At 39.6% G+C, this 24282-nt stretch overlaps 1 long non-coding RNA gene across 2 annotated transcripts; it reads right to left on the bottom strand.

The window, feature by feature from the left end:
- Nucleotides 1-14837: 14837 nt before the first annotated feature.
- LOC138921526 (uncharacterized) lies at nt 14838-24017 on the bottom strand. 2 transcript variants are annotated; one of them, XR_011434158.1, is made up of 4 exons: nt 23815-24017; nt 15753-16403; nt 15385-15541; nt 14838-15219 (listed from the first exon to the last, which is right to left on the bottom strand). It is a non-coding gene; the product is annotated as an uncharacterized lncRNA (long non-coding RNA). The 2 variants fall into 2 exon arrangements; XR_011434161.1 differs by lacking the exon at nt 15753-16403.
- Between the last annotated feature and the right edge of the window lie 265 nt (nt 24018-24282).

Raw genomic sequence — 24282 nt, forward strand, 5'->3', positions numbered from 1 at the left:
CTTCATCAGACTAAAGAGCTTCTGCAAGGAACAAAACGAAAAGGCAACCTACCAACTGGCGTAAAATACTTGCAAATCATATATCTGACAGGGGGTTAATCTCCAAAATATATAAAGTACTCATACAACTCAACAACTAAAAAGCAAACAACCTGATCTAAAAATGGGCAGAGGATATGAATAGATATTGCTCTAAGGAAGGTATATGGATGGCCAACAGGCCCATGAAAAGATGTTCAACAACACTAATCAGGGAAACACAAATCAAAACTAGAATGAGATATCACCTTACACCTATTAGAAAGGCTATAATTACCAAGACAAAAAAATAACAAATGTTGGAGAGGCTGTGGAGAAAAGGGAACTCTCATACACTGCTGATGGGAATGCAAACTGGTGCAGCCACTAAGGAAAACAGTATGGAGATTTCTCAAAAAATTAAAAATAGAAATACTACATGACCCAGCTATCCCACTCCTGGCTATTTATCCAAAGAACTTGAAATCAACAATTCAAAGAGACTTGTGCACCCCTATGTTCATTGCAGCATTATTCACAATAGCCAAGATGTGGAAGCAACCCAAGTACCCATCAACTGATGAATGTATAAAGAAGATGTGGGGTGTGTGTGTATATATATATATACAATTCAATACTACTCAGCCATAAAAAAAGACAAAATGGTCCCATTTACAACAACATGGATGGACCTTGAGGGTGTTATGTTAAGCGAAATAACTCAGACAGAAAGGCAAATGCCATGTGACTTCATTCATATGTGGAAGATAAACACATGGACAAAGAGAACTGATTAGTGGTTACCAGAGAGGAAGGGCGTTGGGGGTGGGCATAAGGGGAAAGGGGTACATATATATGGTGACTGACAAACAATAATATAAAACTGAAATTTCACAACATTATAAACTATTATGACCTCAATAAAATTTTTAAAAGTTGGAAAAAAATAATCACAAAGGTAAAAACACTCATTTACAGTCCCTCTCCTTCTGCTTATTATACATAATTTGAACGGTACCATGAGGCGCTGGCCTGGTGGCTTAGTGTGTAAGTCTGCACGCTCCGCTTTGGCAGCCTGGGCTTTACTGGTTCGGATCCCAGGCATGGACCTACACACTGCTCATCAAGCCATCTTTGGCAGCATCCCACATACTAAATAGAGGAAGACTAGCACACATGGTAGATCAGTGACAGTCTTCCTCTAGCAAAAAGAAGAAGATTAGCAACAGATGTTAGCTCAGGGCCAATCTACCTCACCAAAAAAAAAAAAAAAGTATTGTGAAAATAATGTTTTAAAGAGACATTTCAACTTTCAACATATCTGATGTTTATCGTCTTAGTCCCCAGCAGTTTTGCTCTTTCACTAGTAGGAAGTGCGTTATCCTAAGTGTATGCACCTGCTTTACCTCCTTGAGGATCAGAATAATAGTAATCACATTTTTCTTGAGTGCTTACTAGCTGCTAATGCTGGGAATAAATACTTTATGTGCATTATCTTATTCAATTCTTGTGGCTACCCTACGAGGTAGTTGTTATTATCCCCATTTTACAGGTGAAGTAATTTAGGCTGAGGGATTAAGATCACAAAGTTGGTGGTGGCAGAATGTCATTAAATCGAAGCAGTCTCAACTCACATGCCAGCTCTGTGCCAGAGTGTAAAACCCCCCAAGGAGGAGACAGCTTCCCAGGCCCAACATTGTTTGGTTGCATCTGTGGTCAAGGAGGACTTCCTGGATGGAGTAAGACCCAGGTTGGACCTGAAAGCCACTGTGCTGTAGTGATTGAGAACCTGGGCCCTGTACACACAGCTCTGGGGCTGGTGTCCCTGCTCTGCTACTCCCTGCATCTCTCTAAGCTTTAGTTTCCTCGTCTGTATAATGGGGAATATATTACCACATATGTCTGCAGCATGGGATGAGATAATCCATGTAAAGAGCTTTACACAATGCCGGACGAATAATACACACTCAAAAAACTTAGCTATTCATACATTTGAACAAAGACAAAAATGAAATTTCTAGCCCATTGTCCATCTCTCCAAACCCCACAATATCCCATGAGGAGAGAAGATCTGAAAGGTGGTCTGGGGGCTGGGGGTGAGAGAGGTTTCTTTGTGCTTTGATTAGCTCAGATGTCACTAAGCCTTGCTTGTAAGAAAATGGAGCAGCCAGTCAGCAGGTGTTTATGATATGATAGACACTAAAATGAGACAGAATGTAAAATGGACGTGGTCCAAGCCCTCGAGAGGCCAAGGAGGGGACAAGCTAGCCAGGATACCATGAACAGGCACGCACATAGTCATTATACAAATGCGCTGTTGTGGGTGAGGGGTGGGATTCTGGGTAGAGACCAAAAGGATGTACCTTAGGGCAGTGACCGGGAGATGATGGAACAGTTATTGTGAGAAACAGATGGGGAAGACCTCTTGTGAGTCAAAGAAGCTGCTGTCTGTAGCTAGGACATTTATGGCAAAATTTCTGGGATAAGAGTTGCAAAGTAAGAAAAACAGATCTTTCCTAATACAAGTGGAAGTTGTTGGCTAAAATATAGGGTGAAGTGAGAGTGGTTGGACGGAGGAGAAGCCTTCGTCCTAAAGGATATGGTTTAAGTATGGCTTAAAGCCAGCGGAAATTAGCATACTACTAGAGATCTAAAGAGGAGGAGTTTGTCATCTGTGTTTCTCTCTCTCTCCTTTCTCTCTCTCTCACACACACACACACACGAACACACACACACTCTTGTGGGATTTTCTATCTGGAGTATCTCTCTATCCCTCCTCTCCCCCCTCCCCTCCTGCTGCCTTGACTAACACAGGCAGAGTGTTGAGGTCTCAGCTTTAGGCCTTTCTTAGGAAGTCATCCCTGACCATAGGCTGGGTTAGGTCTTTCTCTGTGTGTACTAATAATATCCTCTGTCAACCCCTGTCAGAGGTTATTTGTTTTCTTTGTCTATTGCTGTGTAAGAAACATAGCAGCTTGAAACAACAGAATTTATTTTCTCACAGTTTCTGTGGGTCGAGAGTCCTGGATGCTCTGCTCAGGATCTAAAGCCAAGATCAAGATCTTGGCCATCTGTGTCCTCATCTGGAGGTTCGACTAGGGATAGTTAAGCTTCCAAGCTCCCTTAGGTTGTTGGCAGAATTTATTTTCTTGCGGCTGTTTTCTTAATAGCTGCTGGCTGGGGCCCACTCTCAACCCAGGTCCTTGCCAATGGCCCACTCTACAACATGGCAATTTGCTTCTTCAAGACCAGCAGGAGAATGTCTCCTCTCAGTCCGCTAAGAACATCATCTTATGCAACATTACATAATCACGGGCGTGATTACCCACTACCTTTGACATAAAATGTAACCCAGTCAAGGGAGTAACTATCCCACCATATTCTCAAATCCTGCCCTTACTTAAGGGGAAGCGATTATACAGAGTGTGTATTGCATTATAATTGCCAACTTATTAAGATCCCAGAAAGGCTATATCTTGGTGATCTTCTAGCTTCTGCTTTGCAGAGTGCTTGGTAGATATTGGGCTCTCAATAGATACTCGCCCAGTCACTTAATAAATATTGACGGTTCGGTTTGGGTAGTAGAGACCATGGAGGCCCAAAGAAAAAAGATTTTAATAACCAATCCATTTAGTAGAATCCTAGGTGAAAAGATGATGTTGAATGGCAATGAAGGACAGAGAAATTCTGAACTGAATCCAGAATGTACAGAATCTGTTAATGAGGATAGCACCATTGCTGTGGTGATGGGGAAACCGGATGCTGTAGTTTTGGAGGTGATGGTTGCCTGATAATTAACAATGTTTGGCTAATGCTATTGCATATGGTATTGAATAGCTAAGAATGAGCAGTTCCCAGTAATTGTGCTAAGGTGTGGAAGGCCATCATGATACTCATCACTAAAAAAATATTTATTTGAGATTTTCCTCTGATCAGGGCATAAGATTAAATACTGTTGGAGAGTGTATCAGGGCTGAATCAATATAGGAAATTTCAAGCAGGGAACTGGTTTACTTAGACGATGGGAAAGCTGAGAAGCCAAAGAGAGGACAGTGATGCTAACCAGAGATTAGCAACACCAGGAAGCCACTACCATCTGAGGGTACAAAGGGAGGTGGTGATCATATAGGAGCTTGGTGGCCAGGGTTACGGAACTGGGGTCATGGAGGAGAGTTAGCTGTCTCCAGAGATGCTGGATGCCTCAGAGAAGGAGGAGGCATGCCCTGGCTTCTCCCTTCCTCCCACTCTTCAGTCTCCTCCTAGTGCCTCCTATTAATTGAACCCAGCTGGAGGCAGATGATAGGGAAGCAGAGGAGATGCAGGCCGCAGACATCAGCCCTCTTACAGCAGCTTCTCTCAGTCTGGGGGTGAGAGAGAGGAGAAACGGGCCTGAGGGCAAACAAGCTCAGGACCAGTACAGGGACATTAAGATAAATGGCAAGAAACCATCCTCAAGGGGCTTACATTCCAGTAGAGGAAAGAGGCATGCATACAGATAACCATAATAAAGGAGACATCAGCACTTTCTGGAACAATAATCACTGACTTTGGCAATGGTGGTTGGGTGTTATGATAATTTAAAAAACAACAAACATCAAACAAAACACAAGATTTCTGGTATTCAAAATGGAGTTTGCACAAGGAATTAAATCAGATATTGATCAGACATGTATTACACAGTATAATCAGCAAAGACAAAAAATAAATTTTAGAAGAAAGTTTGGGATATACATATGGCTAAGGGGAAATGATTTAAAGAAGGACAGGAAACCCAGAAGCCATAGATAGATAGACATAATGGATAATACAAAATTTTTTTTTCTTTTAGGAAGACTAGCCCTGAGCTAACATCCGTGCCCATCTTCCTCTACTTTATGTGTGGGACGCCCACCACAGCATGGCTTGCCAAGCAGTGCCTTGTCCACACCCGGGATCCAAACTGGTGAACCCAGGACCACTGAAGCGGAACGTGCGAACTTAATCGCTGCACCACCAGGCCGGCCCCAATGCAAAATAGTTTTAAAGAGTGTCAAAATATCATAAAACCGTGAGTAAAGTCAGAATACACATGATAAATTGAGAAAGAATATTTGAAACAAATGACACCAAAAGAGTCAATCCCTGCAATGTACCTAAAGAGTAAGAAAAAGACAAACAACCAAATAGAAAAATTAGCAAAAACATTGGCAATCTGTTACTGAAACCAAAGTGAGTTCCCTCCTGGCGAGTTAGATCAGACTCTCCACCGGAAGTAGTTGTCTCACAAAGTATATTTGCAGCAAACAGGAGGCCATGTGGAATCATTTCCAAAGTCATGGCGTCTGGGAACAAAGGAAAGCAGGGACATCTATTTCAGATGGGAGATGAATATTCAAAAGGGAGGGGTGGGTATTCGCTTGCTCAAGCTCAGTTGGAACACATGCTTCTGTATCAATGAGGCCTAACCTCCTCCTGGAGAGATCCCAGCATTCAAAATAAGGCAGAGGTCAGAAGCTAGCTCTTCTGGTGAGGCTTCAGCTGGTTCAGGGTGGTTGGTGATTGCATGTCCTTAACATAACAAAGGGAAAAAATAATTTGTGAAAATAGTTAAATGCTTCCAAACCCGCCCTTGAGTTCCTTGGGGCAATTAGTCCGTGACAAATTCACCCAGCAAAGTGAGATAATATTATTCAAGTTTTGTAAGGCAGAGAGTTACCGAACAAGGGCTCACCATCCATTGTGCACAGAAGCTGACACTGTGGCACACTGGTCTTTGAAAGAAGAAAGGCTTTATGCACAATTGATTGGCAAGGAGATGGGCGGGGGGGGGGGTAGGCCCGAAAATCTGTCTGCCTGGTCCAGGTGATGCAGGGTTTATGCAGCACGTGTTTCTATTTAAGAGCTCTGATTCTTCACATGGGTTGGACTGAACTTTCAGAAGCGTAGTCAATGTAAAGAATATTACAGACACGCCAGGTTTTGTCTATAGTCGCCTCCCTCACTTATCCATGGACTTCGTGTCTTCTTTGCCATAGGAAATGGAGAGGCTGCCGGTTTTTTAGCCTGTGTCTTTGTCCTCACAAGCCCTGGGTGGACTGAGTGTGAGTCAGGTACGCAGCGCGAAGATGCTTTATCTGGGACCCCTGTTAGTATCGTCCTAAGTTTTCTTTTATCTTCCTCATTCCTGTTTCTAATGTGGATACTCCCAAATTAGTTCTAGGTGATAGTGTTTTACTTCTGCTGAGAATGATCTTTTATTTCCCTGACCTCTTTCTTTATTTAGGAGATATTTTACTTTTTAGAGTGTTTGGAAAATACTATATATTTCAATGAATATTTGCCCATATATAATGCCTGCCATCTAACATTGCTTAAATTGGTACCTGTGCAATAAAGAGGAAATAAATTTTTCTTTACTTTAATTTACATGTTCTACATGCGCTTTGCTGCTCCTTACTTTATTCCTAGGATTTACCAGGTAGAATTAAACTAATTAGCCATTTTTATTTGTATTGAAACACTAGAAAAAAGTGTTTGTGGCACATGGAAATTGTAGTTAACTTGGTCCTCCTAAGCATTTTTACAAGAACTGCCTGGCCTAAGTCTAGAGAAGGGGCTCTTGGTTTATTTACCTTTTGTTTGTTCCACCCATTAATCTTCTTAATTTTTAAAAAAAGTTTAATTATTTTAATGAGTCATATTGGCTTATAACATTGTGTAAAGTTCAGGTGTTTATCATCAGGAATTAGCTTCTGTACAGACTGAGTCATGTTCCCCAGCAATAGTCTAGTTTGTATCCATCACTGTGCATTTGTGTCACTTTATCTCTTTGGCCCTTCCCACACCCCCTTCCCCTCTGGTAACCACTAATCTCTTCTCCTTCTCCATGTGTTCTGTTTATCTTCCACATATGTGTGAATCATATGGTGTTCATCTCTCTCTGTCTGGCTTATTTTGCTTAGCATAATACCCTCAATGTCCATCCATGCTGTTATAAATGGCACAAATTGTCTATTTTTATGGGAGGGTAGTGTTCTATTGTATATACGTATAACATCTTCTTTATTCATTCTTCCGCTGATGGGTATTTGGGTTACTTCCATATCTTGGCTGTTGGGAATAATGCTGCGATGAATACAGGGGTGCATACATTTCTTTCCGTTGTTGGTTTCTTGATCTTTGGATTGCTACCCAGTAGCAGGATAGCTGGATCATATGGTATTTCTATTTCTAATCTTTTGAGAAATCTTCATCCTGTTTTCCATAGTAGCTTCATGAGTTTGCATTCCCACTAGCAGTGTATGAGGGTTCTCTTTTCTCCACATCCTCTCAACAAATAACAAGATTTGTTATTTCTTGTCTTGTTAATTATAGCCATTCTGATGTGTGTGAATTGATATCTCATTGCAGTGTTGATTTGCACTTCCCTAATAATTAGTGATGTTGAACATGTTTTCATGTGGCTCTCGGGCACCTGTATATCTTCTCTGAACAAATGTCTGTTCACACAATTGTATATATAGAAAACCCTAAAGAATCCCAGAAAAACTATTAGAAATAATCGAAAAGTACAGCAAAGTTGCACAGTCAAAATACAAAAGCAAGATACAGAAATCAGTTGCATTTCTGTGCATTAGTAATGAACTAGCAGAAAGAGAAATGAAGAATAGAATCCCATTTACAGTCTCAACCAAAGGAATAACATACCTAGGAATTAATTTAACCAAGGAGGTGAAAGACCTATACACTGAAAAATGTAAGGAATTATTAAAAGAAATCAAAGAAGACTTAAAGAAACAGAAAGACATTTTATGCTCCTCAATTGGAAGACTAAAGATAGTTAAAATGTCCATATGACCTAAAAGCAATCTTCACATTGAGTGCAATCCCAATCAGAATCCCAATGACATTCTTCAAGATGTAGAACAAAGAATCCTAGAATTTATATGGAACAACAAAAGACCCCAAATAACCAAAGTAATCCTGAGGAAAAAGAGCAAAGCTGGAGGTATCACGGTCCCTGACTTGGAAATATACTACAAAGTTACAGTAATCAAAACAGCATGGCAGTGGTACAGTGTCAGACACACAGGTCAATGGAGCAGAACTGAAAGCCCGGAAATAAAACCACGCATCTTTGGATAGACAGTGGTCAACAGTGGAGCCGAGAACATTCAACGGAGAAAGGAAAGTCTCTTCTGAAAATGGTGTTGGGAAAACTGGACAGCCACGTACCAAAGAGTGAAAGTAGACCATTATCTTACACCAAACACAAAACTCAACCCAAAATGGATTAAAGACTTGAATGTAAGGCATGAAACCATAAAAACATTAGAAGAAAACAGAAGCAGTACACTCCTTGACATCAGTCTTAACAGTATCTTTTTGAATACCATGTCTACTCAGGGAAGGGAGACAAAAGAAAGAAGAAAGAAATGGGACTACGTTAGAATAAAAAGCTTCCACGAGGCAAAGGAAACCACGCACAAAATGAAAAGACATCCCACTAAGTGGGAGAAAATACCTTTCTCCTTTTGGAATGAGGAACTGGTTATGCTGGGAAGGCGGCCGCATCGTGATGTTCTTGACTCTGCAGTGAGGGTGGTCTCTGCCCAACAGGGAGGGCAGAGTCCTCCCTTGTCACTGATGGGGAAGAAACGGAAAGAGTCAGGTGCTGCTGAAGAAGCTGGAACATAATTTCCAGTTAAAAGTCACCTTTTAATTTTTATTTTCAAATCACATACAAACAAGTTAGACTATGACCAAATATGGCTTATTTCAGCACTGGCGCTAGTCAGATATTCGAAAATCTGTCATCATAGTCCATCATATCACCAAAATGAGGGAGAAAGTCCCACAATCACATAAATAAATAGTGAAAAGTAATTTGCTAAACTTCAGCCAGAATTTTTAATAGAAAGTCTAAGTAACACAGAAATAGAAAAAAATACCTACATATGATAGTCTGTTTACCAAAAACTGACAGCAAAGAGTACGCTAAGTAGCAAAAGACTCAAACTATTTTGATTAAAAGCCGGGGCTATATAGACGTTCCTACGATTTCATTATTATTTGACATTGTTTCAGATATTCTAGATCTGTGCTGTGCATTAGGGTAGCTATTAGTCACATGTGGCTGTTTACATGTAAAGGAATTGAACTTCAATAAAATTCAAAATGTTTCTCAGTCTCACTAGGCACATTTATTTTTTTAATTTTTCTTTTTCTTTTTTGAGGAAGATCAGCCCTGAACTAACACCCGCTGCCAATCCTCCTCTTCTTGTTGAGGAAGACTGGCCCTGAGCTAACATCCGTGCCCATCTTCCTCTACTTTCTATGTGGAACGCCTACCACAGCATGGCTTGCCATGCGGTGCCATGTCCGCAGCAGGAATGTGAACCGGCGAACCCCGGGCCGCCGAAGCAAAACGTGTCCACTTAACCGCTGCACCACCGGGCGGCCCCTCACTAGGCACATTGATAGTGCTCTACAGCTACGTGTGCCTAGTGGCTACTGTGTTAGCACAGCTATAGAACGTTTCCATCATCAGAGAAAACTCCATGGGCCATGCTGTTCTAGAGAATGAAGTCAGAGAAGAATATCTGTATATATAGTATGAAAGATGAGATTAAACGATCCATCTCTTTTGCTTAACATATGTTTATATAAGTAACAACCCAGGAGATTTTAGTAACAAAAATCTCTAATGAATGAGAAAATTTGGATCCAAGATAAACACACAACGACTAATTATCTGTGTTATAGCTGTATACACCTAGAAAGGGAAATGAGACAATCATTACATTTACAAGAGCTGAAAAAACAACTCATAAGCCAGACACAGAAATATACTGCCTGATTTCACTTAATGTGTGGAATCTAAAATAGTCATACTCATAAAAGCAGAGTGGAGTGGTGGTTCCCTGGGTCTAGGGGGGTTGGCGGGAAATGGGAAGATGTGGGTCAAAGGGTACAAAGCTCCAGGGCTGTAGGATGAACACGTGCTGGAGATCTAATGCCCAGCATGGTGACTGCAGCTCAGGATACTGAATTGTGTTCTTGAAATTTGCTGAGAGTTAATCTTCAGTGTTCTCAGCCCAAAAAAATCATAACTGTGGGAGGTGTGGATATGTTAATTACCTTGATTGTGGTAATAATTTCACAAAGTATACATATATCAAACATTGCATCTTACACCATATTTATATATATACAATTTGTTTAGTCAAGTGTACCCTAGGAAAGCTGGAAAAAAAATGTAAAAATAACATAAAATACTTTGAATAAATTTAACCAGAAAGACACAGGACCTATATGAAGAAAACTATAAACCATCATTATAAAAATTTTATAAATATAAAACAACTTCATGAACTCATGAAAAAGATCATGCAGTGTTCTTTAATGAGCAGTCTTAATATCATAAAAATACCAATTCTCCCAGAATTAACAAATAAATGTAATGTAATTCTGGTTAGAATCCTTGTGAAATTTTTTGAGTGGGAATTGGGTCAAATGAGTAGTCAAGAAAAGTCTGAAAAATAAGAACTCTGAGGAATACCTTGCCTCGCTAGGTGTCACGGGATGCTCTGAAGCCAGTGTGACCAAGGTGACAGAATATGAATATAAGGTTAGACAACTCGATCAGTGTAACAGAACAGCATCCAGAGTGAGTTCCTAGGATGTGTGAAAGTTCGCGTGTGAGCAAGGCAATGGATCGGTTCAGCAGGAAAAGCGTAGATGTGTCATCGTTGGTACTGGCACAATGGACTGTCCATTTGGAAGAAAAGAAAAGTGGATTCTTATCTCACACAATTTTGAAAACTCAGTTCAGGCTGCTTAATCCTGAATATCAAAGTGAAATGGTCAACACGGCAAGTCTGGTAGAGTGGGTACAGCGCAGGGCTAGAGGAACTCTTTCTAGGGAAGACCGAGTACCCAGAAGCTCCAGAAAAGAGGAGAGACTTATTCAACTATAAACATTAAAAGTGTATTTTTAGAAAGAGAAATATAAATCAGTTTATTCTGATATTTCCAGTTCAACATTAAGATTATAGGGTTTGTACTCAACTTCCTTAATTTTTTTTTTTTTTTAAGGATTGGCACCTGGGCTAACAACTGTTGCCAATCTTATTTTTTTCTTTTTTCTGCTTTATCTCCCCAAACTCCCCCTGTACATAGTTGTATATCTTAGTTGCAGGTCCTTCTAGTTGTGGGACGTGGGGCGCCCCCTCAACGTGGCCTGATGAGCAGTGCCATGGCGGTGCCCAGGATCCGAACCCTGGGCCGCCGCGGAGGAGCGCGCAAACTTAACCACTCGGCCACGGAGCCGGCCCCTCAACTTCCTTAATTTTATATTCATATTTCTTTTATGCTGAAATCTCAGTTGCTAATAACATTGATAGAATTATTTCTTTACTTTATTCTACAATATATATCTTACAGCTTAAAAATAACAATTCCAGTATTATTATTAACAAATATGATTATCGAATGTCATTTACAATTTCTTTTGGATTCCTTTTGTCTTTGGGGTGTCCCCTACCAGTTTTGTGCAATTACTGTGCCTTAAAGAAACATGGAATAATTCTCTGTGTTGCTCCAGTCAACAGCTGATGTATGTTTAGGAGTCATTTGTTGTTTTTATTGTTTTTCATGTCTTAGGAATTTTTGGTGTAATTTTTATAATTGTGAAAAAAAATACATAATTCCAAAGTGAAAATGATGAAACACATTCGGAGAAGTCTACCTTCCCCTCCTGACCCCCAACGTCCTGTTCCTTCTTCTTAGAGGTAACCATTTTTATTAGGTCTTAGTTCCTACTGCCATTGTTTATTTTGAAGACATAAACAAGTAGTTATATCTGGTCTTATTTTCCCCTTTTCTTTCGTAAAAAGTACCTCCTGTAACAGTGCCCTGAACCTTGCTCGTTCCCGTCCTGGTATGTCCTCGAGATCAGTCTGTAGCAATACATGGAAACCTTCCTCATTTCCTTTGACAGCTGCATGGGGTTCCATTGCTCCAATGCACCATATTTTATCCAGGAAATCTTTTATGATGGACTCTTGCTGGCAAAATTTATTGCTGCTGGGTGTGTGGGGAAAAAGTACTCTGAAATAATAGGAAATATATATTTTGGACTCTGCTCCCAGTTCCTGGCACAGAGTTCCTCAAACCCTTGTGCTCTCCTAAACGATAGAAGCACCAGTAGCATTGTCTGTTCTAGTGTTTGTTCTTTGAGCCTGGTTCCTGACATGGAGATCCTGAATCCTTTGTAATGTCCTGGGTGGTAACAGCATCATTTGTTCTAACGAGGTCACTCTTCGTGGGCTCCTGAATAACTTCAGGATCTGAGTTCATCACCAGAAAGACCAAGGGGTGATTAGAAGTTAGGCACTTTCAGTCCAACCCCATCCTCCAGGAAGGGCAGAGGGGCAGGAAATGGAATTAGTGTCCATCAGGCCTATGTGATGAAGCCTCCATAAAAATCCCAGTAGTACAGGGTTTGGAGAGCTTCTGAGTTGGTGAACACATTCACATGCTAGGAGGGTGGCACATCCCAAACCCACAGGGACAGAAGCTCCTATGCTCAAGGTCCTTCCTGACTTCGCCCTATATATGTCTTCATTTGGCTCTGTATTCACATCCTTTATAATGTCCTTTAATAAACCCATAAATGTAAGTGTTCCCTGAGTTCTGTGAGCCATTCTAGCAAATTGTCACACTCAGGGAGGGGGTCATGGGTACCCCAGTTGATAGCTGGTCAGTCAGAAGTGCAGGTGACAACCTGGGCCTTTTCAACTAGCATCTGCAGTGAGGATGGTCTCGTGCGACTTAGCCCTTAACTTGTGAGCTGTGGTGCCCACTCTGAGTAGTCAGCGTTAGAACAGAGTTGAATTGTGGGACACCCAGCTGGGGTCGGAGGATGGCTTGGTGTGTGGAGCACCCTCACATCTGGTGTCAGGAGTGCTGTGTGGCAGTGGTGTGAGAGTCAGGAGGCACCCGGGAGGAAGAGTGTTTTTCCCGTACAGGCACCATCACATTGATGGGAGAAATATTTAGCATTACAGCCATGGTAAGCAATCGGGCGAGATGCATTAAAGATTTGAAAGATGCATGTAATATCATCTCATTTTTCCAAACAGTCAATGATCCAAAAAACATACCTACTTTATGTATCTACCTATCTATCCATCTGTCTATCTAGGCGTATCTACGTATGGGGAAAATAAAAAGATACGTACTAGCTTGTTGAGATGTGGGGCGGGGGTAGAAGTGGAGAAGACTTAGGGTAACCCAGCAAAAAGCAAAAGAAAAAAGGCTGTGGTTGATCAATAAAGCACGCGCATATTCACACTGGTGCATCTAGGAAAAACTGTGTGAATATACATGGAATATTTTAAAAATTATTTAGCAAATATGGGGGGAAAGTTGCCATTTAATATAGCAGTGTAAACTTTTAGGTTGCCCGGGAATGAGGTGGATGTAGAGGCCTGTGTATAGAGAACTTTGCGTCTTACTGAGAAACATAAAGAAGGCTGGACAGAGGCATTGCGTGTTCCCAGGAGGAGACTCGATACTGCAACACTGTCTGCTCTCAAATTATTTTCCCATAGGATTTTTATGTTGCAATTTGGTGAAATATTCTGTATTTCATGGAAGAGAAACAGCCCACTTTGGGGGACCACAAAAGGCGTACAACAGTAAGCAGGACAGCATGGCAGTGGTGCAAGGCTGGGTCGTGGGTGGGTGACCAACTGTCCCAGTTTGCCCGGGACTGAGGGTGCCCAGGACCGGGGCTGCCAGCGCTAAAACTGACACAGTCCTGAGCACACTGGGGCGCCTGGTCGGCATAGCTGTGGGAAAGAGCGGGCAGCCCAGAAGCAAACGTTCACAGGGAACAGAGGGTCACACATCAAGGGGCAAAGGAAGGACTCTGTAAGAGGTGGTGCTCAGAGGAATGGTAACTATTTGGAAAAGAGCAAATCAGACCCCCCTCATACCATATTCCAAAATAAATCCCGTATGGTTTGGTGAATTAGATATACATAAAAAGAGGAAACGTGAAACAGTGAGAATCTCTATAGGTAAACATTTCTGCCATTGTGATGTAGGGAAGAACGTTCTAAGAATAAATACAGCAGAAGATACCACAGAACAAAAGACTGATCCATTTGAATATAGAGTTTATTTTTCATATACATCAGGAAACAGCACACATAAATGAGAAAGGGAAATTATAAATTGGAAGAAAGATTTGCAAAAATGAATGCTAGGCAAAACCCGCCTCAGCCAGAGGAGCCCAGAGAGCCCTGGCGGCTAACCGTGCGGCGGCATCTGGGGTGGGACCCTGGGACAGTGAGGGTCATAGGTGGGAACAAGGAAATAGAGTGACGTGTGGACTGTAGCTCGAAATAGGGCGTCAGTACTGGTTCATTAATATCGGCAAATGCGCCATCCCACGAAGGTGTTCACAGCGGGGAAACTGGATGTGGGGCATGTGACAGCTCTCTCTACTATCTCCCAACTTTCCTGCAACTCCAGAGCTGTTCTAAAATCAAAGTTTATTAAACATATTCCTGATAAAACTGGCTAATACGTATACTATATAACTATATAAAACATAATAGAGAACTTAATATATTATATATAACATACATGCATACATGCACACATAACATATAATACATATACCATAATGTATAACGTAACATAATATATAACTATACAACATACAAATTAGACAAATGAACATCTAAAGAAACTTGGGCAAAGCATTTAAATAGTGAATAACAGAATAAATCAGTTTTACGCTCCTAAACTGCTACTGGGTTTGTAAATGGTTTCGTCGCTTCTGGAAAGCAGTGTGCCAGCATGGATTAAGAGCCTTAAAATGTTCACACCTTTCAACTCAGTGAGTCCACTTCAGAGTAACCACCCTGCAGGCACGACCTGAGGTGCGCACAGAGTTTGATGGGCAAAGACGTTCTTCCTGGGCTGTGTGTGATAGGAAATAATTGGAGACGTGCAGCACTCGGGGCCTCTTGTCGTCAGCTTTACGGTCTGTGGGTACTCTGAGCCTCTTCAAACGTATGGAAGAAGAGTGTGGCATCAAGGGCGCAGGTTTTGCAGACACATCTGCATTCAAGTCGAAGCACCATCAGCGGCCGTGTGATTTGGGGCAAATCACTTCACATTCTTTCTAAGGCCCAGTTCTCTCGTCTGTAAAATAAGGCCAATAACACATGTAATCCATAGGGGTTTTGTGAAAATCAAATGGGATTATTCAAGTTTTTAGCACAGTGCCTGGCGGATAGCTTAGTAAATAGCAACTCACACTAACTTACAGATGAGAAAATGGGAGCAGAGAGAGGACGAGTAACTTACCCAAGGTCACACAGCTGGTGAGTCGTGAGCTGGGACTCAGACACAGAACGCTTGACTTCACATCCCACGTTCGTAACCACAACTCAAGTCTTCGCTCTTATTGATGCAGTTCCGCTGCTGCTGCGTAATGACCTGCGAAAATGCTCATGGGAAAACGCTGAGTAAGAAAAGTACATACAAAATTATATGTACTGTATCAATCTGATTTTCCCCTGAAATTTTTGTATGTGTACTAAACATGCATAGATGAAAGACTGGAAGGAAATAGGCCAATATATTAAAAGGATGATGTTTGAGTAAAGCGTTGAGCACATAGGAGATGCTGTGTTCTCGCTGTGATCACTTGTGCTGGTGTTCTGGTGACTCACCTAAGTGCCTTGGGTGTGAAGGCAGCTGTGTTCTTCCTGCTCAGGACTCACTTCCTGAGCTGAGCATTCGCATCGCACTCCATCTGTCTGGGAACACTCTCCCCACTGCTTCTGTGAAGGTGACTTTTTTCCCTTAGCTCTCTGTGTCTCTTTCCCTCTCTTTCCTATTTCTGTTTCTCTCTCTGTGCTGTGTTCTGTGTCCGTATTCCATTTCACCACTTTTCTCCTTAGCTGTGCTCAATCTGTGGTTTAACCTGTCCATTGAGTTTTTAATATTAAACATTTTTTTATTTCTGGAATTCTCTTTCAAAACTACTTGGTCTTTTTAAAAACAAAAGTCTGTTCTTTCCTCCTGTTTTCACCACGCCTTTAATCGTTTTAACACGGCCGTTTTAGCCTGTGTGTCAGGTGATTCCACCTTCTGAAGGGCTGGCGTCGAATGCGGCTGCTGGTTCTCACAGGGGCTTGTGGTGGCGCTCTCGTGTGCTCTGTGAGTTTTTCTTGTGCATGGTGCTCAGGGCGGCTTTGCCTGTGGGGATCCTGCGGGAAAGATGTCTCTCTGGAGCCATCTTTGTTGCTTCTGGCGGGATTCGAGGGAGACCAACAGCGAGGGGTCCTTCATGCTGACTTTGACCTGGAGGATCACTGGACCTTGCAGGAGAGACACATCCTGAGGCCCAGGCCCGCGTGCAAGCAGGCTTGGAGCTCCCCGTCCTCATGGGGGACCTTTCCCTCGGACTCCCCAGGCCCAGGCTTTCTCCACGCTCCTGAGCCGGTTCTCGTCTAGCTCACCCTCACTGAAGCTGTGGGCCTGTGAAGGCTCCAACTTTCTGCAGGGGTCTTGATTCCAACCCCCGGCCCTACTGAGGTCCAAGGCTCTGTCTCCTGCCTCCACGTGGCCACCAGAACCTAAGCACCTCACTGGGGAGATGACCAAGCCACCGCGGCACAGCCTCAGAGCTGCTGAACTCCACCTCCGCTAAATGCTCTGGGCGTGGACCCCTAGGAGTTTCTTCAGTTACTTGCAAACTCAGCTGTATGTTTAACAGGCTGCTGTTTTTTAATCCTTATTTCTAAGTGTGTCGCCCTGTGGGAGGACCTGCAGGTGATTTTGGCCCCCATGTTACTGGCAATGGACCCCAAAGATTATTTTTAAGGGAAAACAGTCTTAGGTGTCAGGCAACATTGACCTAGACATTGTTTTCTTTTAGAAGGTCATCCTGTTTCTTTCATAGGAGCATGTCAGTGGATTTTTTTCTGCCCTATTTCTTCATCTTTAAATAGTTTTTCTTGCCTAAAAACGAAAACAAAACTGTCAGCTTTCCAGTTACCTGTGCTCTGCTGTCTCCTGTGTTTTATTTTTATCCTAATCACGGCACATTTGTCAGGAAACCAAGTTTCTTGCCAGCTTCTTGCAAAGGACTCTAGTGAGGGTGAGGACAGGGATCCATCTCATATATGTGCTTGTAGATACACTATAAATGGGTCTTTTTTTTAATTTCTTTTTTGCCAAGGAAGATTCACCCTAATCTAACATCTGTTGCCAATCTTCCTCTTTTTGCTTGAGGAATATTAGCCCTGAGCTAACATCTGTGCCAGTCTTCCTCTATTTCGTATGTGGGTCACCACCACAGCATGGCTGATGAGTGGTGTGGGTCTACACCCAGCATCCAAACCCCTGAGCCTGGGCTGCTGAAGCAGAGCACGTGGAACTTCAACTACTCGGCCATGGGTGTGGCCCCTGTGAGTCATTTATAAAATGAGGAAAAGGACCAGAGTAATGATTCCTAACTTTTTTTATTAAGATTATGATAGTTAACAACCTTGTGAAATTTCAGTTGTGCATTATTGTTAGTCATGTTGTAGGTACTCCACTTCACCCTTAGTGCCCTCCCCCCACCCCACTTTCCCCTGGTAACCACCGATCAGTTCTCTTTGTCTTTATGTTAACTACCACCTATGAGTGGAGTCATACAGAGTTCGTCCTTCTCTGTCTGGCTTATTTCACTCCACATAATACCCTCAAGGTCTATCCATGTTGTTGTGAATGGGACGACTTTGTTCTTTTTTATGGCTGAGTAGTATTCCATAGTGTGTGTATATATATATATATATATATCTCATATCATATCTTCTTTATCCAACCATCAGTTGCTTGGCACTTAGGTTGGTTCCATGACTTGGCTATTGTGAATAATGCTGCGGTGAACATAGGGGTGAATGGGACTTTTGGAATTGCTGATTTCAAGTTCTTTGGATAGATACCCAGTAGTGGCATGGCTGGGTCATAAGGTATTTCTATTCTTAACTTTTTGAGAAATCTCCATAATGTTTTCCATAGTGGCTGCACCAGTTTGCATTCCCACCAACAGTATATGAGGGTTCCTTTTTCTCCACAGCCTCTCCAACATTTGTCACTCTTGGTTTTGGATATTCTAACAGGTGAAAGGTGATATCTTAGTGTAGTTTTGATTTTCATTTCCCTGATCTTCCTGCCTTTACAACAGAAGTAAATATTTAAATGATGGTTATTTCTTGCTATTAACTCATGACCTATGTTAATTACCCATGCTTTATAAATGCTCCTTGTTTATAGATTGTTTCATTAGGTTAGTTAAAAAGTAACTAGGGAGAAAATAATGAAAGGTGAACTGAAGTCAAATGCAGACTTTCAAGTTTAGGATATCACCTCCACTAAAAAGCCTTGTTCATCCCAACAGGTGTACCTCAGAATCCCATTAACTCTGAATCTTTCTGAAAAGATTGCAGCTTCTATTTAACTGTCTTTTAACATCAGAAAGGTTTTAAAAATTTAAAACCAGATTAATCTGGTATTACTGATATTAAATGATTTGTCCAAATTTTTATTCTCCTCTTTTGCTTATACATTACTTGTACTTTCACAAAGTACTGGAATAACTTTCAATTTCACTTTATTAATGAGTAGAAACTGTTTAGTGTTGAGAATAAGTAGTAAAAATTCCCTGTCATACACTGAGGGATTATCCAAATTTGGATCTCTGCCTTCAGAGAATATATTTCCTCAATGCAGTACTTCTTAGAATTTTTATTTTTTAAAGAGAAATTTTAAGAAAAGAACTCGAATTTCTTGCTAAAAGTAGGTATATTTAATAATACAAAGAAAATTGGTTAGTATATTTCTCTATAAATGTGTATGCATGCACAAAAATTGAAAGTTATTATATTTTCAAAAATAACTTTTTATCTTTATCAAAAGTAGAGGTTTATTCTAGAAAATATACAAAACAGAGGGAAGAGTAAAGGGGGAAAATCCTACACATATAGAGCATGTTCATTTCTTAGTTTATTGTTACTTCTATAAAAATAAGATATTACAAACTATTTTAAATCAAGCTTTTCCCCTTCAGCAATATCTGGTGAAGATCTCTAAATGTTATCTGGTGTAGAGCTAATTTATCATTTTCAAATATTTGAAACACAAAAATTTGTGCTATTCCTTATTGATTAATAGTCACTTTGATTCTAGTCACTTTGACTCCAATATTTCAAAAATATACTTATAATTTATCTTTATATATATTCATTTTATTTCCAGCAGACAGTTCTTAAGAAAAGAATTGATGGAATGAAAGATGTATAAATATTTAATTTTCATAGAAGTTGCTCCTCTACTTTTCTTGGAACACATTGTGCATTTTCAACTTTTTAATTCAGGCTTCTTAGATTTTTATATCTGGTTATATTTTTGGTTTAATTATTACAGTTCTTTCCTTAAAAGGTGCCAATAATGTGCATGCTGATATCCCTTTGCCAGTTTACCATTTTCTTTCTACTCATGTTAATATTTTGTTCATTTCACCTTAATTGTGTATGCTTTCCTTGGCTCTACTATTCAAGCACTTGCCTTATTTTCATTAGTGATTATTCTGTTACTCATACTTCTGATTTGACCTTCCTTTCTGTGATGGCCTTATTTTACTCTTCAACATTTGTTCTTGAATTGTTCTATTTCATTTTGTTACTCCTTTCCTAGATTTTTTCTGTGAGCCACTCATTCGCTTCTATAAAGATAATTGCTTCATTATTATTTTTTTTTTAATTCACAATAATATGGAGCCACACTTCCTTTGTGGCAAGATCTTTAAGGCAGTGTTCTCTCTTTGACATATATTAATGGTTTATTCATCCTTTTCTTACCTACTTTATATGTACATATATATATAATATATATTAACACACATATATATTAATTTGTTTTATTTTTAGTTGTCATTCTTCTTTCTAAAAGTTTCTGTCTTCCTGGAATATTCAGAAAGTTCATATGGGGAGGAGCAAGATAAATATTCCTAATTCCCATGACACAGTTTTGTCTTTATGAATTAGAGTCTATTTAACATTTTTCCTCTGAAAAAAAGCAGATATCACTGAAGAATATCTCACCAAACAATATGCCCTTTCTGATATATATATATATTTTCAGACAAGCCTAAACTAAGGCTGTTCTTTTAAATGAATCTTAAAGGTCATCATTTTCATCATTGCAGTGGCTATTCTTCCTGAAGTTTTCATAATTTTTCAACTAGTTTCCAATAAAATGTTGCTTTCAACACCTTTCTCATGATAAAATTGATACTAGGTTAATAATTTTCAACATAATACTATGCATCAAATTTAGATATATAGGACAGACCTGATGGCACAGCGGTGAAGTTCACACGTTCCACTTTGGCAGCCCGGGGTTCACCGGTTGGGATCCTGGGTGTGGACGTGGCACTGCTTGGCAAGCCACGCTGTGGTAGGCGTCCCACATATAAAGTAGAAGAAGATGGGCATGGATGTTAGCTCAGGGCCAGTCTTCATCAGCAAAAAGAGGAGGATTAGTAGCAGATGTTAGCACATCTGCCTCAAAAATAATAATAATAAATTTATATGTATATATTTTCATTCATGTGTACATATATATATTTGTCTGTTAGGTATATATATAAAGTGTGTATGTACGCATATATATGTGTGTGTAGGTGTGTGGTGCATAGTGTGTATGTGGATACCTACATACATATGCACACAGTACTCTGGGGTACACATTTAATGTTAGTAAGTTTCCTTTGTAGGAAAATTTTAAAAAATGAATATATGGGTACATCTAATTATTTATTTACCCTTGTAAAATGCTCATTTGTATTGCTTCTAAGAACTGAATTGGATTTTACTGTGTTCTTTTTGTTGGCAATAGCTCTGTGCTTGTCTAGCTCAAGTATATTTACTAACCATTTAATCTCAGGTTTTGGATTATTTGATGTACCTTAATACTGATTACATATACTCTTATGAGAGGAAAAAAAGAATAATAAAATCTACCACAAATGTACAAGAATTCTTTTCAGATTCTGTGTAAAGAAAATCCATGGAAATATGTTATTTTTCACAATTGAAAGAGTAACCAGATATATAAGCATTTGGTGAATATATGTTCACTAACGTAAAGGAGAAGCTGAAGAGGAAAATACAAATACTAAGAAAATGACCTAGGAATAAGTCAGTATTGAGTGATAACAAGTTCAAAATAAAATTTGATTTTTAGGTCAAGAAAAGCGAGCAACTAGAAAACATTTTTCGATATAGAGTAGAGGAGATTGTCAGGGTTTAAATCTAGTTTTAGAGAAGTGTTCCTGAAAACAGCCAACTAATATGAATTCCTATAGGGGAAAGACAATGAGATATGAATTCCTATAGGGGAAAGATAATAAATGGGCTGATAGTGGGACAATATACATATCTATATACATATATATATATTATTAAATACAAGAGAAAAATAGGATTGCATTTGAAGAAAAGATATGTGATTGGTTACACTTTTTTGTTAGTCTTTTTTTATGCTGTCTACTTTGAAAATATATAAAGACAAAGCTGGCTATTTGAATAAAATAAATATTCACCCGACTTTCCTTACTCAAGCTACTTATTACTAAGTATTCATCTGTATTATCTCTAACATTCCTCCACTGAAACACATCTCACACATATAAAAGAGTGGTTATCACTGTTTCTGGGGGATACTGGTGTCAAGTTTTTCTAATTCTAACCAAAACCCAAGTGTGTGAACATCTTTATGCAGGCCCATTCCAGCATCACCAGGGAAACATCACGCCATCAGTGAGATAATGAGCTGATAATAAAGATAGCAGTTGAATAATAGATCTAACACAACATAGAGATAGAGAGCCAAGAGGTGATTTGAGGGAAAGAGCAATGACAACAACCAAAACACAACATCAGTCATGTGCAGTGATGGAACAAATTGTACACTATTCTAACATCAAGATATGATGTTTGAATATTGCTGGCCTTGGTACTGATTCATGATATTCCCTGCATGATATAAAATAGAGTTCTTATTACCCCTTTGGCCTTCTGTCTTGAACTTTCAAGTTTTAGGAGCCAAATAAAGCAAAGGAATTATATTATATGATGTAACCTGTCTGTAGATCCCAAGTCACTTCTCTTTGCATGTGTGGAGAGTGTAAACTTTGACTAGCTGAAGCATGTTCAGGAGAACAGAACAACTTTATTAGATCAATCACAATCCATGATAATTCTTTTGTGTGTATCACAGTAGGTATATTTTATTATAGTAACATAGTGCTCAAGTTAGCCTAGCTAAAACACTAATGGAATATATTGGCCATGTTAGTGAAAAATATGAAGTAAGGTTGGCTTCGGGCTTGTTTTGTTTCAACAGTTAAAGTATGTCATTGTTATCTTGTTTGTTTCCATCTCTCTCTTTTACTAGCTGACATTTCGTCTGAAGACTGACTTACCGTTATGATTACAAGATGTCTGCCAAGAGTTCCCAGATCTTCATTATTCTGTAATGAACTAAAGAGTAAGATTGCCAGATGAAATTCAGAGCACCCAGTTAAATTTGAATTTCTGATAAACAGCATTTTTTTTTTTGGTATAAGTATGTCTTATGAAAAATTATTCATTGTTTATCTAAAATTCAAATTTAACTGGTCATCCTGTATTTTACTTGCTAAATCTGGCAATCTTACTAAGGAAAGAAATACAGTTTTGCTTTGGGAAACTCTTAAAAACTGAGGAAACTTCTTTCCAGAAGTTCTCTCAAAATATCTTCTCATGTTTCATTTTCTCAATTTTGTCATGCATCATACCTGAATAAGTAATCATTCTCAGGAGATGAGATTTTGAATGTTTTGTTTAGACTGAGCTGCATGTTGCACTACATTTCCGGAGAAGTATAACCATAATACCCAAAAATTTTGGGTGGTTATGAAGAGTAGGATACTAGCTAACTGTTGAGGAAGTGACAGCAAGAGTTATATTTCAAAATATAATGGCAGAGGCAATGTAACATAATGGTAAATAATACAGAATTTGAAGCCACACTGTGTGGATCTTCTGTGTGTTAGCAATGTAACCTCGGGCAAGCTGCTTAACCCCTCTGTGCATCAGTTCCTTCACTTTTGAAACTGGCTGTATAATAGTATCTACTTCATGATAGTTTTTATTTAATGTATATAAAGTACTTAAACAGTAGTTTGCCTATAGAAAATCTTTATCTTATGATAATCAGCATAAGGAAAACACACCTCAAAATGACATTTTGGAAAATCTACAAATGAATTATCATTAATTCTTGAATGTCCTAATTTAGACCGAGTGGAAGAGTACCCTTAAAACTTATTTTTAATGATGTTTCTTGAGCATTTTGTTGGAGGAAAATTTATTGGAGCTGTGGACATCAATTTAGATACTTATTGAAGTTTAGCTAGTACCCAATTGTGTAATTTTCTTATTGTAGCAACAGCAGTTAATATGAGATCTATCTACTTAATAAATTGTCGTGTGTACAATACAGTATTGTTAACCATGGTCGCCATGTTGTAGAGCAAATCTCTAGAACGTCTTCATCTTGCGTAATGAAAACTTTACACCTATTGAATAACAGCTCCAATTTCCCCCTCCCCCAACCTCTGGCAACTACCATTCTTCTCTCTGCTTCTATGAGTTTGACTATTTTAGATAACTCATGTAAGTGGAATAATGTACTTACTTGTTCTTCTGTGGCTGGTTTATTTCACTTAGCATAATGTCCTCCAGGATCATCCCTTTTGTCCCATATGGCAGCATTTCCTTCTTTTTTAAGGCTGAAAAATATTCCATTGTGTGTATATGCCACGTTTTCTTAATCCATTCATCCATTGATGGGCATTCATGTTGCTTCCATATCTTGGGTGTTATGAATAATGCTGCAATCACACAAGAGTCCAGGTATCCCTCTGAGATCCTGATTTCAATTCTTTTGGACATATACCCAGAAATGGGATTTCCGGATCACACGGTAGTTCTATTTTTAATCTTTTGAGGACCCACCACACTGGTTTCCATGGTGGCTGTCCCATTTCTATTCTCACCAAGAGTGTACAAGGGTTACAATTTCTCCACATCCTTGCCAACGCACTAAAACAGTATGGTATTGGCATAAAGATAGACATATAGACCAATAGAACAGAAAAGAGAG

Source organism: Equus caballus, chromosome 2, assembly GCF_041296265.1.
Source record: "Equus caballus isolate H_3958 breed thoroughbred chromosome 2, TB-T2T, whole genome shotgun sequence".
In the NCBI taxonomy this organism is placed as follows: Eukaryota; Metazoa; Chordata; class Mammalia; order Perissodactyla; family Equidae; genus Equus; species Equus caballus.